The sequence below is a fragment of the Bubalus kerabau genome, chromosome 13 (assembly GCF_029407905.1).
Source record: "Bubalus kerabau isolate K-KA32 ecotype Philippines breed swamp buffalo chromosome 13, PCC_UOA_SB_1v2, whole genome shotgun sequence".
Lineage (NCBI taxonomy): Eukaryota > Metazoa > Chordata > Mammalia > Artiodactyla > Bovidae > Bubalus > Bubalus kerabau.
In genome coordinates, this window is record NC_073636.1 from 4,560,624 (window position 1) to 4,580,933 (window position 20,310).

At 40.8% G+C, this 20,310-nt stretch overlaps 1 long non-coding RNA gene across 1 annotated transcript in view; it reads left to right on the forward strand.

Moving 5' to 3' along the window:
* The first annotated feature begins 5,975 nt into the window (after positions 1-5,975).
* The window catches only part of LOC129626190 (uncharacterized), a 44,428-nt gene continuing 30,093 nt past the window's right edge, over positions 5,976-20,310 (forward strand). The window contains exon 1 of the long non-coding RNA XR_008701809.1: positions 5,976-6,182. This is a non-coding gene — a long non-coding RNA (uncharacterized LOC129626190). The remainder of the gene's footprint in view (positions 6,183-20,310) is intronic.

The window sequence follows — 20,310 nt, forward strand, 5'->3', positions numbered from 1 at the left end:
CTGATGCTGGGAAAGATTGAAGGTGGGAGGAGAAGGGGACGACAGAGGATGAGGTGGTTGGATGGCATCACCGACTCAATGGACATGAGTTTGAGTTAGCTTCAGGAGTTGGTGATGGACAAGGAGGCCTGGTGTGCTGCAGGCCATGGGGTTGTGAAGAGTTGGACATGACTAAGTAACTGAACTGAACTGAATGTCACCCAGTAACAGGACTGGAGCTAAGTCCTGAGTGTCCCAATTCTTGTTCCTGATCTGTTGTCAGTTGGCCACATGGCTCAGGATGCCATACCAGCCTCTAATGGACTGTCAATTCTGTTTACTTTAAGCCAAATGGCAGCTCTTCTCTGAACCCCTCCACTGCCTTTGAGTCTTGTCACTACCTAATCATATCAGTGCATATGAACCCAATAGATGCCAAGTACTGCCTTTATGACATTTCTCCTGCAGTTCTCTGTATTTCAGTTTCCTTGTCCCCTCTCCCAGCTAGGTTTAACCAATGCTGTGTCCTGTTTTCCCAGAGCCAACCTAGATGTCTTGATAAGTAAAAGGAGGGTAACAATGGGACTTGTCACAGTGCCATGTATGTCTGAGCCCTTGCTGGAGAGCAGAGATCTTTCTTTCATGCCTTGGGTCAAAGCAAACCCATAGACTTCATCCTAAAACACCAAGACCATCTGATATGGGTAGTTGGTTCTGAATAGTGAATGAATGAAGGAATAATTCAAGTCCAATGTGTTTATTCTGAAGGGGTAAATTAGGGCCCAGAGAACTGGTATAGTCAGAGATCCCAGCAGTAGAGCAGAGACCGAAGCCAGATCTTTCAGAGGCCACACTGACATCCTTCAGGGTCAGTTCAGGTCCTGTTTGTGCTAGGATATCTTCCAAAGAAACTTCACCCTCTCTTTTTCAATCTGCTGCCGCCTTTTGACCCATTCCTCCCTCTACATATCTCAGCACTTGATTCCACTGAACACAGCACTTTTTAATGTTCCATTGTACTTTATTCTCATCCAAGCTCAATGCAAAAATACACTCAGTGAAATAAAAGTGTCTCCCAGTCTTCAGTACACATTCCTGAACAAGGAGGTATACATCTGCCTTCTATTTTTGTTGTTTGTATTTACACAAGTCACAGATGTGCCACAGGCACATAGTAGGTGTTCAGGAAAGATTTCTTGAAGGTAATTGAATTTCCTGGTAGCTGAACAACTGGACAGACTGGTGGACAGATATAAATTAGCACAGCAGATTTAAACCATGTGTTGATCATTGAAAAGTCGTTTCATTTTTAGCCAAGATAAATGCTTTTTTAATGTGTAAAGAAATCTATAATTTTTTGTGCTTTGAATTAAAGCTTCTACTTCCCAGGTTTCCTGCCTGCTTCTGGCTGCTCTTAATGAGCTAATTTACCCCACCGAGGTGAGAGGTTTCCTCTTGGGAAGGGCTTAGATGTGCCTGTCTCATATCCAGGGCCCCAGAGCGTTTCCTTACAGGGCTTTAAACACTCTGAACATATTTAAGAGAGAAGCCAAGAAACAAATCTGTTGTTTTAGTTTTATTCCTCGAGGCTCAGCGGCTCAGCTTTCCTCCCCCTTTGATCACACTCACTGGAGTGGCAGGACTGGAGACTGTGGAGAAGGGCTGGGTCTCTTTAGGAAGCCCAGTTCAGGGGGACCCACCCAGCTTTACACAATGAAAATAAAGTTGTCAAGCCTTTGAGGTGGCTGTGAAGATTTATTCTTCCTGGGCAAATTGGTGAGACATTTGTATTTTTTAAAAACGCTTTGATGAACTTGATAAGGAAGCCCTGGCTTGAATGTGGAAAAACATTCTAGAGCTTTTTCCACCACTGGACTGGGTTCTCAACATTCACTGTGAAGCTTGGCCTGTGGAAATGAACTTTCCCTTTAAATTAATGATAAGACCATGAAGAGGACTGTGTGGGAATTATGAAACGTGCTTACACTGTCTTGGAACATAAGCCTCCACAAGGCAGGAGGACTTAGAACATTCTGCACATCTTGACCTGTTCTCCCCATCTTCCAGGCCTCAGCTGCTCACCCCTCTAATGACTCCTTATTGTTTTAATTTTTAGTTATGTTACTAATTATGGTTCTGTTACTTTGGTAATGTTTACGAGCTAAAGCAATGCAGTCTTTTATTATGCATATAATGGAAATAGTTTCTGTCTTTGCTAAGATCAAGTATTGTTTGTTGTGGAAGAAGTGTCACACACTGTTCCCAGGATGTCTTCGTCACATTGAGATCTCGAGGGATCTAGGAAAGGAAATGGAAACCGATGTGAAATATCTTACCCTTATATTCCAGAAAGCCTTTTTAGCCAGAAACATCTGCCAACATCCCTGAGATGGTCCTCTTAACATCTTTTAGTTAGACAGACTCTTATGAATGGCTTTTAAAAGGCTGTGAGCTTCAGACCCAGAAAAGCGTGAGCATTTATCAACTGGTAATGGCAGAAATTCTACCATCATTGGGGAATTTTCTTGGGAAAATCAGAAAACTGTCCTTCTGTTATTAGGACAGCTTTGTCCTGGGTTGCAGCTGACAATGTTGCTCAGTGGAGAGCCCGTGGACTTTTGACAGATGGAACCAGGTTTGAATTCATTGGTGGGTACTTATTTGCTGTATCAGCTTGGGTATATTCTTAATTCTTCTTGCTCAGTTAGTTCAACTGTAAAATCAGGGAAACTTGTGGTTTGCTGTTAGAGCCATTTAGGTTGTAAGGATCAAAGGCAGGGTCAGGTGATTCTGCAGATCAGAGATTTTACTACAAGAGACACAGGCACTGAAGGAAATGCACCAAGTGGTCACCACGCAGGCAGAAAGCAATTCCTTCATGAGAAGCTCTTCCATGTTCATGGCATGATTTATTCTTGTCTCTCTTATCTCTCTGTGTGTCTGGCTCCACTCTGCCTTCATGGCTTTTTGTTGTTTCTACTCTGTCATTCTCTATCCTTGACCTTGTATCACATTCAGACTTCACCAATAGCATCTCACTGAGTCAGGAGGTAACCATCAAATAAGGAGTGCTCTTGGTCAGAGTTCTCAGGCCAGGCTTCCTCAGAGCTGGCTCAGCCTATGAACAGTTGTCTTTGGCTCAGGATCCAATCCCTGAAACCATCTTCAGTAGCCCGGCCAACAGGGACCCATGACATTAAACATGGTTACGTTGTTCAGTGGGGGGTGATCCTTGATAATCTCCATTTGCTCCTCCAGATCATTCTCCATTCTTCTTCACCCTCTTATGTGCCCTGGGGACTGACATCTATAAACTGTATTGTCTGTACTCCATTGATGTCGGGTTTCCTATTAGGTTAAATTAATGGGGAGACATTTGTATTTTTTAAAAACGCTTTAATGAACTTGATAAGGAAGCCCTGGCTTGAATGTGGAAAAACATTCTAGAGCTTTTTCCACCACTGGACTGGGTTCTCAACATTCACTGTGAAGCTTGGCATCTATAAACTCCAATGCAGGAGATCAGACAGTGGAAGAGAAAAAGGTTGGGGTACTTATTCATCTCCACCCCCTGCCACCTGCCTGTGGTTTTGACAGTGCCCAGCCTCTGTCCATTAGCGCCTGTATCATGACTACGGCTCTCTCTTGCATTTTAGTAACAGTCCTTTTCTCCAGGCCTTCAGGGTAATGGCTTCCAACTTTTGCTGGATCCTGGGTACTTCACCATCTCTGGTTTGTTCCCTTAACTGTGACCTCTGTTTTGTAAATACTCCCTTCATTCAACTCATCGGTGAACACTTTGGGTGGGCCAGCTCTTTCTTAATAGAACCTGGACTGGTTCAGAGATTGCATGTATGATGGATCTAAACATATCACATGCTATCCAGGACAAACCCTCAACTTCAGGGGTAGTTGTAAGAACTAAGTGGGTTTATGTTCCTAAGGATCAAGTGCATCAGGCAACTCAATAACTTGAAACTCCTATCAATATCACTTCTACCATGTTTGTGTGGAAAAAGCTAACATTACATGGTTAGGAGACAAAGTCTCAGCACATGTCCCATATAGCTTCTTCAATAACTTAAAAGTGGTCCTTCCGAGATAATGGGAATGATGGTCATAGGCCCACCAGTGCCTATGTTGAATTTTCTGAAGCAAATTCAGAGAGATGGGGCTGTAGCAAGACTTTGTGGGATATTATCATTTTTTGTTAATTAAAATTTTTTTTTCAAAGTATAGTTGATTTACAATGTTGTATTAGTTTATACATATATATATATATATATATATATATCTCTTGTTATTCAGTTTCTAAGTCATGACTCACTCTTTGTGACCCTATGGACTGCAGCATGCTAGGTTCCTTGTCCTTCACTATCTCCCACAGTTTGCTCAAACTCATGTCCATTGATTGAATTGGTGATGCCATCCAACCATCTCATCCTCTGTCTCCCCCTTCTCTTCCTGCCCTCAATCTTTCCCAGCATCAGGGTCTTTTCCAATGAATTGGCTCTTTGCACCTGGTGGCCAAAGTATTGGACCTTCAGCGTCAGTCCATGCAATGAATATTCAGGGTTGATTTCCTTTAGGATTGACTGGTTGGATCTCCTTGCAGTCCAAGGGACTCTCAAGAGTCTTCTCCAACATCAAAGTTCAAAACCATCAATTCTTTGGCCCTCAGCCATCTTTATCGTCCGACTCTCACATCTATACATGACCACTGGAAAAACCGTAGCTTTGACTAGATGGACTTTTGTTCACCTGTAATGTAATGTCTCTGCTTTATATATATACTTTACATATAATTTCATAGTCTTTCTGTTATGGTTTATTACAGGTTATTGAATATAGTTCCCTATGCTGTCGGTAGTTACTTTTTTTTTTTTATATACAGTAGTATGTATCTGCTAATCCCACACTCCTAATTTATACCCTTTTGGTAACCATTAAGTTTGTTTTCTATGTCTATGAGTCTAGTTTTGTAAGTAAGTCCATTTGTGTCACATGTTAGATTCCATATATAAGTGATATCATATGATATTTGTCTTTCTCTTTCTGACTTACTTTACTTAGTATGATAATCGCTAGGTGTCTTCTACAGAAAAGTGAACAGAAGCCTAGGTCAGGAGGACACATGTATGATGCATGCATGGCTACTCCTTCTCCCATGTCCTTGATGGTCTAGGAAGGCACTGCCTAGAAACCCATCTGCCCTGGATGTTACCTGTCACTCTCAGACACAAGGGCTAGTGATTATAGCTCTTGGTAATGATGGAGAATAACTGTTTTGGTTTTGCCTTTTGAATCCTGAGTTTTCAAGTTTCATAGTTACACAGATTAGCTGAAATAGAGCCTTTTAATGAGATGTGTAACTTATAGTAGGCTGCAGCAGCAGGCATGCGAGGGGAGGGGCTTGGAGGCCAAAATGTATGTGCAGCATTTGTTATCCAGTCTGACAGTTACCCAGACTCATGATTTCTTTCTTTTTGTTCTTTTTGCTACCTTCCTTTGGTCTATTTACCCATCGATTTAGATCACCTTCATGAGGCCAGTTAGAGGAAACCCAAATCAGTCCTTTTCTCCTTGTTTGCCTAAAGTGTTTGGTTGGCTCACAGTTTTCAGGGGATCTGCCACCAGTTTGGATTATTCATTGTCACTTATCTCTCATTCTGGTCAAACAGCACTGGTTTTAGCAAACAACGCTGCCTGTTTACTCACGTTACATATCATTCAGCCATTTGAAAGGACCATGAAGATTTATGAGACATCTCTTTAGGTTTTAAAAAAATTTTTGCTCTCAGTAACTTATGGGATTGTGCCATGTGAGCTTGCTGATATTCATCTGTTTTTAAACTACAAAAATGGCAGTTTCATTTGGTTTAACCTAAACTTATCAGTGACACCTTTGCATTTTTGTAGAAAAACCCTTGAAAATATGTCTGCAAATGGTATATATTAATAGTTAACAAGAGTATTTTTTTTTTTTTTTTGGTCTGAGAGCAATTATGTGACACACAGTAATGATCAAAGATATCTGCTCTCACTGGTCCAGAGAAGGCAGCCCTAACAAGCTCAGCATCTGCTTCATGCTGCTTGAAGATGTAAGACCCAGGCAGAGGAGACGCACCAGACAACTTTCACGTTCCCCTTGCCAATTAACGTGTGTGATGCTCATGGAACCAGGAGATTACCTTCTCTCTTCTGTAAGTTACTACCCTATAGAGTGAATATTGGAAATATGGGCCCCAAAGACTTAAACATTTAACCTAAGTGGATGTTGACCAGATTTCTCTATGGAGCATCTGGTATTCATGAGAAAAAGAAGAGAGATTCAGAAGTCTCAATCTTTCTGCTTGTGGAGTACCTAAGCCTTGTGTAAGCGTTTTGTTTGGAATTTTATTTCACTCAGTTGTCTAAAACCTGCCAAGTGTATGCATTCCCATAATGTGCTCAGACTCCATGAAGATGGTTGTCATCTGGCTCTTAATTTAGATGTTTCATAGACAACACTAGTATAGTACTTGGGAACTTGGGTTCTGGCTTCTGGAGTTATAGGAATGGGATTCTCAACTCAGCTTTACTGCCTCTGGGAGTGTGTAAGCAGTTTCCTTTATCCTTCTTAGCCTCAGTTTCCCCAACTGTATCATGGTGACAGTAACCAAACATACTTTGTAAGTTGTTGGCTAAGGCATGTAAAGTGCTTCATGAGAGATATCTGATCCTCAAAAATGTTAAGAATTATTGGTTGCTATAGTAATAGTTGCTATTGTTATGATATTTCCCCAACACCGATTGCAAAGTCAGGTGCCATCATGTCATGCCTACATTCCCTTTGCTTGTTTGGTGCCCCTATGCCATCTCTTGTCAACAGCTTGAACCTCTGACTGTCAGAAGGTTGCCTCTGGGCACTCAGAGCTGCCTCACCTACACCAAAAGACACGAGGGCCTAGGAGTTTACATTCCCCAACAGCCCCAGCCTGACTGTCTATAGCCAAGACTGACCAGGGGTGGGACTAGGGAAGCCAGCTCCGTCGTCTTAATGCATGGCAGACTCTGAGTGGTAAGTAGCTCTGGAGCTTCTTATAGGACCAGACAGAGGCTAGGGATTTGAGGGAAATTCAGCCCTTGCTCTGCTTCTTCCCCTTTCCTGCCCAGCCACTCACGCCCTGGTTTCTCTTGACAGCACTCCCTTAAATAGACCACCTGTACAGAATTCTTGCTTCAGTCAACTGCAGAGACTACTGTGTTTCATCTACACAGACCTTCCATGTAGGCATCCCATTTTACAGCTATGGAAATGGGGGCTCAGAGAGGCCACATGACTTACTGAAGATCACTTGCTGGTGGGTGACTACACCTCCAGATGGTCTGTCCTTTTGGGTGCACCTGGTTCCAAGTCGCCTTTCTCCATTTCCCTTAAGGATAAGAGAAAGGCTAGAGTATTTACTCCACACGATTTCCAGGGCCATGACTTGATTCTTCCCTTGACACCTATTTCTACCCATCCCTGTGGAGCAGTTATTCTTAAGGATAAGAGAAAGGCTAGAGTATTTACTCCACACGATTTCCAGGGCCATGACTTGATTCTTCCCTTGACACCTATTTCTACCCATCCCTGTGGAGCAGAGGGGCCAGCCATCTTCAAATCAATATAAGCATTGTTTCTTCATGAGTGTACGTGGGGCAAGGTTTGCAGACAGTGCTGTGAACACCATAATGGAAATGAAAACTGCTCTGGTCATTGGATCTAAATGCAACAGCTGTTCATATTTCTGTGTTTTTCCTGGTACTTGATCACATGTAGGTATATTTTTATATGGTTTTTGTCTTCACCATACAAATACAATTTTAAACCAATAATCTGTTTTTTGAAATAAGTAATAAAAGTTACATAAGAGAAAGCTAGAGTGAATGATCTCAGGAGGCCTTTGGGATTGAGATGGCAAAGAAAAACTTCAACTAAGTTAAGGAAGTGTCATGAATCTTATCAACAAAGACTAGATCCTGTTGCTTTTGGAACCACATGGTGAGAGAGATTCTCTGATAGCAGCAAGAAGGGCCTGGGAGGGGCCCTGAGGACTACTGTGTTTCTATGAGCTGGGTACCCTACAGCCTGCTTGATGCTGGGTTCAGCTGGCTTCATGCTCAAACTGCTTATTAAAGTCTAGACGCAACATAAAAGCACATAAATTGGTTCCAGCCATCTCTAGTAAAAACTTCAGCTGGAGCTGGGAAGTGACTGGAGCATCTTTCGGTGTAATTAAAATTGACTCTTAAAGTTTCTTTAGCTTAATTGGTCACACTTTCTTTGGAAGTTGGTGAAAGCCTCTTGCTGGGAAGGTTAAATGCATTTCTGTGTATAAGATCAGAATTCAAATATAGTTTTATGGACACATTTACAGTTATGTTCTACCCGGGTGGTCTTTTTTTTCCCTGTATCTTTTCTATTTAAGATTTATGCTGTCATTGACCACAGTCTAAATGTGTTTTGATAAAAAGGAAAAAAATGAACCGTTGCTGATGCATTTCAAACGGAGTTGGTAATATTTTGAAGCTTTCAGTAAATGAAATGGCAGTTTGGCTTAGTCCAAGCTCCTTCTTTCCCTCAAGCCCTTCACTTTGGAATCAATGCTTGAACTTTGTTGTCCAGAAACTGCAAGTAACTACTACTGGGTCCAAAGGTAGGAAGCTGGCACTTTCTAAGATGGTCATGTCCTTGCTGTGGTCAAATGCACTTGACCCCATTATCTGAGTTCATGTATGTTTATACACGTGAATGTGTTTATATGCACCGAGACTTTCTGCCCCTCAGTTTTGCTTCTTGAGGGATCTACCAGTGTAATAGGTTCTGATAGTCAAGAAGCTCATGTTTTAACATTTTTGGAGTGTAATTAGGGATGAAGCTCCCTGAATGATTCCCTAAATCATCCTTAATTCAGACTTGGGGGAAGACCTACTTGGTTTTATATTTGTGAGTATTTACTCCACACGATTTCCAGGGCCATGACTTGATTCTTCCCTTGATATCTATTTCTACCCATCCCTGTGGAGCAGAGGGGCCAGCCATCTTCAAATCAACGTAAGTGTTGTCTCTTCATGAGTATACGTGGGGCAGGGTTTGTAAACAATGCTGTGAATACCATAATGGAAATGAAAACTGCTCTGGTCATTGGCTCTAAATGCAACAGCTGTTCATATTTCTGTGTTTTTCCTGATACTTGATCACATGTAGGTATATTTTTATATGGTTTTTGTCTTCACCATACAAATACAATTTTAAACCAATAATATGTTTTTTGAAATAAGTAATAAAAGTAACCTTTTCCCACTAGGTATATAATTGTAGAACATTTTCAAATATAGAAAAGTTGGTACCGTTATTCAAAGACAATGCCTGTTAGCATTTTGGTGTTTATTTCTTCAAACTTTTGTACCTGTATTGCTATACTTCCTACATATATATATATATTATATTGCATATATAATTTTGTTTTCAAATTTATTTCATATGTTAAGCATTTATGTTATTGTAAATCTTTGAATATCATTTAAATTGTTACAGAATATAGAAAACAGGCTATAATTTGCATTAGCATTCTTTTATTAAAACATAGTGTTCCTTATTTTTTTGTTATTATAATGCTGCAAATGGGCATGATAATTATAAATTCAGATGTTTTTCTGTGTCAAGGATTATCTTCTTAATGTAGATTCCCAAAGATGAAATTGTGTAATAAAAGTTAATAAAAGGGTTTTCAGTTCAGTTCAGTTCAGTCACCCAGTTGTGTCCGACTCTTTGCGACCCCATGAATCACAGCACACCAGGCCTCCCTGTCCATCACCAACTCCCGGAGTTCACTCAGACTCACGTCCATTGAGTCAGTGATGCCATCCAGCCATCTCATCCTCTGGCGTCCCCTTTTCCTCCTGCCCCCAATTCCTCCCAGCATCAGAGTCTTTCCCAGTGAGTCAACACTTCACATGAGGTGGCCAAAGTACTGGAGTTTCAGCTTCAGCATCATTCCTTCCAAAGAAATCCCAGGGCTGATCTCCTTCAGAATGAACTGGTTGGATCTCCTTGCAGTCCAAGGGACTCTCAAGAGTCTTCTCCAACACCACAGGTCAAAAGCATCAATTCTTTGGCACTCAGCTTTCTTCACAGTCCAACTCTCACATCCATACACGACCACAGGAAAAACCATAGCCTTGACTAGATGGACCTTTGTTGGCAAAGTAATGTCTCTGCTTTTGAATATGCTATCTAGGTTGGTCATAACTTTTCTTCCAAGGAGTAAGCGTCTTTTAATTTCATGGCTGCAATCACCATCTGCAGTGATTTTGAAACCCCCAAAAATAAAGTCTGACACTGTTTCCACTGTTTCCCCATCTATTTGCCATGAAGTGATGGGACCAGATGCCATGATCTTCGTTTTCTGAATGTTGAGCTTTAAGCCAACTTTTTCACTCTCCTCTTTCACTTTCATCAAGAGGGTTTTTAGTTCCTCTTTACTTTCTGCCATAAGGGTGGTGCCATCTGCATATCTGAGTTGATTGATATTTCTCCTGGCAATCTTGATTCCAGCTTGTGTTTCTTCCAGCCCAGCATTTCTCATGATGTACTCTGCATAGAAGTTAAATAAGCAGGGTGACAATATACAGCCTTGATGAACTCCTTTTCCTATTTGGAACCAGTCTGTTGTTCCATGTCCAGTCTTGATTATGTTGTCAGTGGCTTTCCAAATAGCATTCAATTTATAGTCTCATGATAGTAAAGAATCTGCCTGCAAAGTGAGAGATACAGATTCAATCCCTTGGTCAGGAAGATCCCTTGGAGAAGGGAATGGCTATCTAGTCCAGTATTCTTGCCTGGAGAATTCTGTGGATAGAGGAGCATTTGCAGGGAGGTCACAAAGAGTCAGACACAACTGAGTGAATAAACACACAGAGTGACACATAGGCTGCCAATCTTGGTTATGATTGCGTGCATGCTAAGTCTCTAGAGTTGTGTCCAACTCTTTTTGATCCTCTGGACTGTAGCCTGCCAGGCTCCTCTGTCTGTGGCATTCTCCAGGCAACAGTACTAGAGTGGGTTGCCATGCCCTTCTCCAGGGGATCTTCCTGACCTAGGGATTGAACTTGTGTCTCTTACATCTCCTGCATTGGCAGGTGGGTTCTTTACCGCTAGCTCCACCTGGGATGCCCCTGGTTATGAATATTTTGCTATAAAAGTGGCATCTTGTTAAATTTGCATATCTTTGATTAACGTGGTTGTCTAGTTCCCCCTTTCTTATCCAGCTCTGACTCCTCTCAAGTAATTCATCTGTTTTCATCCTTTGCTTACATAGCTGTGGAATCTTTGTGCTTTAAAAACATGTTATATATGTTATGGATGTTAAAATATCTTGATTTTTGTATTTCTGCAGTTTTGGAAAAGTAGCATTTGCTTTGTGGGTTGGTTAGGTGTTGCGTGTGCAGATACCATTTCTACTTATTTTGTGGCATCTCTGGGTTTTCTGGAAGTGCATTGTGGTGTCTTGAGCTGACATTATCTCTTCTCACCAGGGAGATAGACGTGCTTCCCAGTGTGGCTCCCCATTCCAGATGTCAGCCCAGGGGGTCCCCACATCACTTCTTTGCATATGAAAATCCTGTTTGCCCTTTAAGGCCCAAGTCACGAATAACCTTCTATTCCCATTTCCTGGTCTTCTTCCATTGCTGCTTCCTTTTAATAACCTTGATCCTTTGTGCTTGACTAGAGAGGGAACACTTCTCAGAAGGTAGAGAATTTTTGGGGTAGGGGAAGTTTTCAAGTAGGTTTTATTCTCTTAGAGAAACACATAGCAAAATTATTGAGGTCCATTTGAAGGTGGACAGAAAAGTTTATTTTCTTGGGCTCCAAAATCACTGCAGATGGTGACTGCAGCCAGAAATTAAAAGATGCTTGCTCCTTGGAAGAAAAGCTATGACAAACCTAGACAGCATTTTGAAAAGCAAAGACATGACTTTGCCGACAAAGGTCTATTTAGTCAAAGCTATGGTTTTTCCAGTAGTCATGTACAGATATGAGAGTTGGACCATAAAGAAAGCTGAACGCCAAAGAATTGATGCTTTTAAACTGTGGTGTTGGAGAAGACTCTTGAGAGTCTCTTTGACTGCAAGATCAAACCAGTCAATCATAAAGGAAATCAGTCCTGAATACTCATTGGAAGGACTGATTCTGAAACTCCAATACTTTGGCCACCTGATGCAAAAAACTGACTCATTGGACATGATCCTGGGGCTGGGAAAGATTGAAGGCGGGAGGAGAAGGGGACCACAGAAGATGAGATGGTTGAATTGCACCACCAACTCCATGGACATGAGTTTGGGCAAGCTCTGGGAGTTTGTCATGGACAGGGAAGCCTGATGAGCTGCAGTCCATGGGGTCGCAGAGTCGGACACGACTAAGTGACTGAACTGAACAGAGAAAAGTTTGTGGATTGGACAAAGGATTTGAAGCTCAAGGAAGAGTGAAAGGCATAGTTTGTTGTGTTGCCTTAGCCTCCTGCAGATGGTTGTGTGTGTGTGTGTGTGTGTGTGTGTGTGTACATGCATTAGCCTAGATTCTGTTGGAAAGCAAAGCCTGAGGCAAGGATTTGTGTACGGGTAGGTAATTTTAGGCAATGATCCTGGGGAGCAGGAATAGGGAGAGTGACACAAGGAAGGAAAGAAAGCCAGTGTCAGGCCACATTATTGAGCTGGTGTTTGCTGTGGGCATGGGGCTCAGTCCAGACCCACCAGAAACCACATAAGATTGTCTTCTGAGAAGAAGAGAGTGTTTAACCACTGGTTTCCATTGCTCATTGTCATTACATGCCTCATGGGTGGTTAATTCGCTTATATTTCCAGGCTTGCACTTGTGTCAGAATGGCTGGTTGGGTTCCTGCTGGTATCCCTTGGGGCTGTGCCAGAGAAAGCCCCAGAATTGAAAGTGAGAGTAGGCAATGCAGTTGAGGTGAGGGATCAGGTGCTGTCATGCGCATGCGGTTGCTGCAGAAATGCTGTAGTAGAAAGGTGGAGAGACCGCAGGAAAGGCACAAGTGGGTCACATACAGTGTGTATTCATAAGACTTTTTTCTTATTTAGTCTGGTTGACTTGGCTTCTGAGTAGAGGCAGCATCTATTTACTCTAATCCTGATTTTTTCTTTTTAACCACAAATCCTTACTTTCTTTCATCAACATTATCCCCCATTTCCTTCTCCCACCTCCTGTATTCTCCAGACCTGACTGAATAGGACGTTGCATTTCCCCTACCAAAGTGACTGGCTCAGGGGTGGGTATGTGACATCTTCAGAGTCACAGAGATCTAGTCAAGGCTTTTCTGGAACTGTTGAGGAGTGATCCCTTCTCCTTTCTGCTGGAAGCAGGTAAGACTATACCATTTAGAGCTCAAGAAAGAAGCAAACAGTGGAAAGCAGGGCCAAGATCAAAAGAGAAACCAGGTCCTTATGGGATGCCCTTGTTTGAATTTTTAGATTCAGCACCCATGAAATATTTCCATTACATTAACCAGTTAAATACCTGTTTTTGCTGAAGCCAGTTTGACTTGGGTTTTCTGTAACTTGCAACCAAAAGAGAACAATAGATACTTTGACCAATAGATATTCCTGTTTAAGGTGAATCCTACCTTTTCACTTTATTAATTTATTTATTCATTCAAGCAATATTTGTTGAGTGTCTATTCTGTCTGGTACTTTGAAAAAGTTCAGCTTCCAGTTGCGTGGAGAATAAACAGAATAAAATAATGCTCAAAGCTACCATAACCCCTGGAATAGTGGATATACTATCGTTGGGTAGGTGTGATTTAGTGTGACAGCTGAATTGCCAGAAAACACAATGGAAAGTTTTTGATTCTTAACATAGCTCAAGAGGTGGGAGAGAATCAGGCCCAAAGGAAATTGTGTGTGCCTGTGTGAAGGGGCATATCTTTTTATTGAAACTTTATAATGATGGTAATATTTGTAATCTAGAAATTATCATCAAATATTATTTTTATTACTTGTATCAGTTATCCATTGCCACAGCAGTGCAGCATAACAAGTAACCACAAAGCCTGAGATGCATATGACAGTAAACACTTTTGTTCCCAAATCTGTGCTTTGGCTGGGGGTTCTGCCCTTCTGAGCTGAGCTTTGTCGGGCTTCCTCCTGTGCCTGTTACCAGTCTCCGTTTGCCTGGGTAGCTTTGCTGGCCTTAACTGGACTCCCTCACATGTATGAGACCTTGATGGAGATGGGTGGGATCTGCTCCACATGTCTGTCTAGCCAGAGCGTGCTCACCTGTGAGACAGGAGCAAGAAACGAAGTGGAAGCCATGCAATGGCATTTCAAGCTTTTTCTCCCATAATGTCTGCTGGTGTTAATTGATCAGAAAACCACATGACTGAGTCCAAGGATTAGAGGTGGGCACTGCACTGTTATACAGTCAGGAGCAGAGATTCAGGGAGAGGTAAACAGCTGAGGTCATTTTTGCAATCTGTCTACTACATGTGGTTGACTTGTATATAAAGATTATTAAAATACATATTCATGTAGTTAGTTTGGTTTGTTGGAGTGTAGAATGCTTAGTCTCTGAGATCCATGAAGAATGAAGGTCTTCAGAGAAGTGTAGGTCAAGTCACCTCTCCTTCAAACCCATGGGATTTGTCCCTTTGCTCCATAGAAAGAACCCAATATTTTGAGTCATTTTTTTTTAATAGAAAAGAAAATTGCCTCTTGGACTTAAAATGTTCTGCCTTCTTTTATGGAGCTTAAATTCCCTAAATTGGAATCTATACATGTCTTTTAAAATTTTTTTAAACCAAGGTTGGCCCTATGCTTATGATTTCTGTTGTCTTCTTGGAAAGAAACAGAAACAAAATTCCTAGGGCACTATACTATGTCCTTCCTCCATATTTTATGTAGATCTTTAAAATGGCTGGTAGCTTTGGGCATGAGTGGGCCAGAATTATTACTACACTGGCTTTTTTTTTACTTTTCTTTTTTTAAAAAGAAAATATTTATTTTTAATGGAAGGATAATTGCTTTACAGAATTCTGTTGTTTTCTGCCAAACCTCAACATGAATCAGCCATAGGTATACATACGTCCCCCCGCTCCTGAACCTCCCTTCCATCTCCCTCCCCACCCTACCCCTCTTGGTTGATACAGAGCCCCTGTGTGAGTTTCCTGAGCCTACAGCAAATTCCCATTGGCTATCTATTTTACATATGGTAATGTAAGAAAGAAAATGCCAAAGAATGCTCAAACTACTGCACAATTGCACTCATCTCACATGCTAGTAAAATAATGCTCAAAATTCTCCAAGCCAGGCTTCAGCAATACATGAACTGTGAACTTCCAGATGTTCAAGCTGGTTTTACAAAAGGCAGAGGAACCAGAGATCAAATTTCCAACATCCGCTGGATCATGGAAAAAGCAAGAGAGTTCCAGAAAAACATCTATTTCTGCTTTATTGACTATGCCAAAGCCTTTGACTGTGTGGATCACAATAAACTGTGGAAAATTCTGAAAGAGATGGGAATACCAGACCACCTGACCTGCCTCTTGAGAAATCTGTATGCAGGTCAGGAAGCAACAGTTAGAACTGGACATGGAACAACAGACTGGTTCCAAATAGGAAAAGGAGTACATCAAGGCTGTATATTGTCACCCTGCTTATTTAACTTACATGCAGAGTACATCATGAGAAACGCTTGACTGGAAGAAACACAAGCTGGAATCAAGATTGCCAGGAGGAATATCAATAACCTCAGATATGCAGATGACATAACCCTTATGGAAGAAAGTGAAGAGGAACTCAAAAGCCTCTTGATGAAGATGAAAGAGGAGAGTGAAAAAGTTAGCTTAAAGCTCAACATTCAGAAAATGAAGATCATGGCATCCGGTCCCATCACTTCATGGGAAATAGATGGGGAAACAGTGGAAAGTGTCAGACTTTATTTTTCTGGGCTCCAAAATCACTGCAGATGGTGACTGCAGCCATGAAATTAAAAGACGCTTACTCCTTGGAAGGACAGTTATGACCAACCTAGATAGCATATTCAAAAGCAGAGACATGACTTTGCCAACAAAGGTCCGTCTAGTCAAGGCTATGGTTTTTCCTGTGGTCGTGTATGGATGTGAGAGTTGGACTGTGAAGAAGGCTGAGCACTGAAGAATTGATGCTTTTGAACTGTGGTGTTGGAGAAGACTCTTAAGAGTCCCTTGGACTGCAAGGAGATCCAACTAGTCCATTCTGAAGGAGATCATCCCTGGGATTTCTTTGGAAGGAATGGTGCTAAAGCTGAAACTCCAGTACTTTGGCCACCTCATGCAAAGAGTTGACTCATTGGAAAAGACTGATGCTGGGAGGGATTGGGGGCAGGAGGAGAAGGGGACAACAGAGGATGAGATGGCTGGATGGCATCACTGACTCGATGGACGTAGTCTGAGTGAAGTCCGGGAGTTGGTGATGGACAGGGAAGCCTGGCGTGCTGTGATTCATGGGGTCGCAAAGAGTCGGACACGACTGAGTGATTGAACTGAACTGAATGTCAGTTTCTATGTTACTCTCTCTATACATCTCACCCCCTCCTCCCCTCTCCCTGTGTCCATAAGAATGTTCTCTATGTCTGTTTCTCCATTGCTGCCTTGTAAGTAAATTCATTGGTACCATCTTTCTAGGTTCCATATATATGTGTTAGTATATGATATTTATCTTCCTCTTTCTGACTTACTTCACTCTGTATAGTAGGCTCTAGGTTCATCCACCTCTTTAGAACTGACTCAAATGTGTTCCTTTTTATTGCTGAGTAATATGCCATTGTGTATATGTCCCACAACCTTTTTATCCATTTATCTGTTGATGGACATCTAGGTTGCTTCCACGTTCTAGCTGTTGTAAATAGTGCTGCAGTGAACATTGGGGTGCATGTGTCTTTTTCAATTTTGGTTTCCTCAGGATATATGCCTAGCTCGGGGATTGCTGGGTCATATGGTGCTTTTATTCCTAGGTTTTAAAGGAATCTCCATAGTGTTTTCCATAGTGGCTGTATCAATTTACATTCCAACCAACAGTGCAAGGGGGTTTGCTTTTCTCCACATCCTTTCCAGCATTTGTTGTTTGTAGACGTCTTGATGATGGCCATTCTAACCAGTGTGAGATGGTATCTCATTGTGGTTTTGATTTGCATTTCTCTAATAATGAGCATCAGCCATCTGTATGTCTTCTTTGGAGAAATGTCTGTTTAGGTCTTATTCCCACTTTTTGATCGGATTGTTTTCTGGTATTGAGTTGTATGAGCTGCTTGTATATTTTGGAAATTAATCCTTTGTCAGTTGTTTCATTTGCTATTATTTTCTCCATTTCTCCATTCTCAGGGTTGTCTTTTCACCTTGTTTATAGTTTCCTTTGCTGTGCAAATGCTTTTAAGTTTAATTAGGTCCCACTTGTTTACTTTTGTTTTTATTTCCATTACTCTAGGAGGTGGGTCATAGAGGATCTTGCTTTGATTTATCTCATCAAATATTCTGTCTGTGTTTTTCTCTAAGAGTTTTATAATTTCTGGTCTTTCATTTAGGTCTTTAATCCATTTGAGTTTATCTTTGTGTATGGTGTTAGGAAGTGTTCTAATTTCATTCTTTTACATGTATCCATCCAGTTTTCCTAGAACCACCTATTGACATGGCTGTCTTTGTCCCAGTGTATATTCTTGCCTCCTTTGTCAAAAATAAGGTATCCATAGGTGCATGGGTCTATTTCTGGGTACTCTATCTTGTTCCATTGGTCTATATTTCTGTTTTTGTGCCAGTTCCATACTATCTTGATGACTGTAGCTTTGTAGTATAATCTGAAGTCAGGAAAGTTGATTCCTCCAGCTCCATTCTTCTTTTTCAAGACTGCTTTGGCTATTCAGGGTCTTTTGTGTTTCCATATGAACTGTGAAATTTTCTATTCTAGTTCTGTGAAAAATGCCATTGGTAATATGATAGGGATCACACTGAATCTGTAGAGTCTGAGAAATGCTGGGCTAGATGAAGCATAAGCTGGAATCAAGATTGCTGGGAGAAATATCAATAATCTCAGATATGCAGATGACACCACCCTTATTGCAGAAAGTGAGGAAGAGCTAAAGAGCCTCTTGATGAAAGTGAAAGAAGAGAGTGAAAAAGTTGGCTTAAAACTCAACATTCAGAAAACTAAGATCATGGCATCTGGTCCCATCACTTCATGGCAAATAGATGGGGAAGCAGTGTAAACTGTGACAGACTTTATTTTCTTGGGCTCCAAAATCACTGCAGATGGTGACTTCAGCCATGAAATTAAAATATGCTTGCTTCTTGAAAGAAAAGTTATGACCAACCTAGACAGCATATTAAAAAGCAGACACATTACTTTACCAACAAAGATCCATCTCGTCAAAGCTATGGCTTTTCCAATAGTCATGTATGGATGTAAGAGTTGGATTATAAAGAAAGCTGAGCACTGAAGAATTGATGGTTTTGAACTGTGGTGTTGGAGAAGACTCTTGAGAGTCCACTGGACTGCAAGGAGATCCAACCAGCCCATCCTAAAGGAGATCAGTCCTGGGTGTTCACTGGAAGGACTGATGCTGAAGCTGAAACTCCAATACTTTGGCCACCTGATGTGAAGAATTGAATTACTTGAAAAAACCCTGATGCTGGGAAAGATTGAAGGCAGAAAGAAAAGGGCACGGCAGAGGATGTGATGGTTGTATGGCATCACCGACTCAATGGACATGAGTTTGAGTAGACTCTGGGTGTTGGTGATGGACAGGGAGGCCTGGCATGCTGTAGTCCATGGGGTTGCAAAGAGTTGGACATGAATGAGCGACTGAACTAAACTGAACTGACATTGAATCTATAGATTGCATTTAGTACTATAGTCATTTTCACAATATTGAATCTTCCTACCTAAGAATATGGTATATCTCTCTATCTGTTTATGTTATATTTGATTTCTTTCATCAATGCCTTATAATTTTCTGTTTACAGTTCTTTTGTCTCCTTACATAGGTTTATTCCTAGATATTTTGTTCTTTTTGTTGCAATGGTGAATGGGATTGATTTCTTAATTTCTTTTTTTTTATTTATTTTTTCATTGTTAGTATATTTGAATGCAAGTGATCTCTGTGTATTGATTTTGTATCCTGCGACTTTGCTGAATTCACTAATTAGCTCTAGTAATTTTCTGATAGCATCTTTAGGGTTTTCTATGTATGATATTATGTGATCTGCAAATAGTGAGAACTGTACTTCTTTTCTGATCTGGATTCCTTTTATTTCTTTTTTCTTCTCTGTTTGCCATAGCCAGGACTTCTAAAACTATGTTGAATAATAGTGTTGAGAGGGGACACCCTTGTCTTTCTTGTTCCTGATCTTAGGGGGAATGCTTTCAGGTTTTCACCATTGAGAATAATGTTCGCTGTGTGCATATTGTGCATATCGTATATGGCCTTTATTATGTTGAGGTAGGTTCATTTTATGCCCATTTTTTGAAGAGTCTTAATCATAAATGGGTGCTGAATTTTGTCAAAGGCTTTTGCTTCATCTATTGAGATGATCATATGGTTTTTATCTTTCAATTTGTTAATGTGGTGTATCACATTGATGTGTGTATATTCAGAATCCTTGAATCCCTGGAAGAAACCCAATTTGATCATGGTGTGTGAACTTTTTAAGGTATTGTTGAATTCTGTTTGCGAGAATTTTGTTGAGGATTTTTGCATCTATGTTCATCAGTAATATTGGCCTATAGATTTCTTTTTTGTGTGTTGTCTTTGTCTGGTTTTGCTATCATGATGGTTGCCTTGTGGAGTGAGTTTGAAGCATTCCTTCCTCTGCAATTTTTTTTAAAGACTTTTAGAAGGATAGGCATTAGCTCTTCTCCAATTGATAGAAGTCCCCAGTGAAGCCATCTGGTCCTGGACTTTTGTTTGGGAGATTTTTGATCATAGTTTCAATTTCAGCATTTGTAATTGAGTTGTTCATTTTTTTTTTTTTCCTGGCTCAGTCTTCAAAGATTGAACTTTTCTAACAATCTGTCTATTTCTTCCAGGTTATCTATTTTATTGCCATATAGTTGCTCATAATAGTCTCTTATAATCCTTTGTATTTCTGCATTGTCTGTTGCAGTCTTTCCTTTTTCATTTTTAATTTTGTTGATTTGATTGTTGACTCTTTTTTTCTTCATGAGTCTGGCTAAAGGTTTGTCAATTTTGTTTATCTTCTCTAAGAACCAGCTTTTAGTTTTATTAACCTTTGCTATTGTTTCTTTCATTTCTTTTTCATT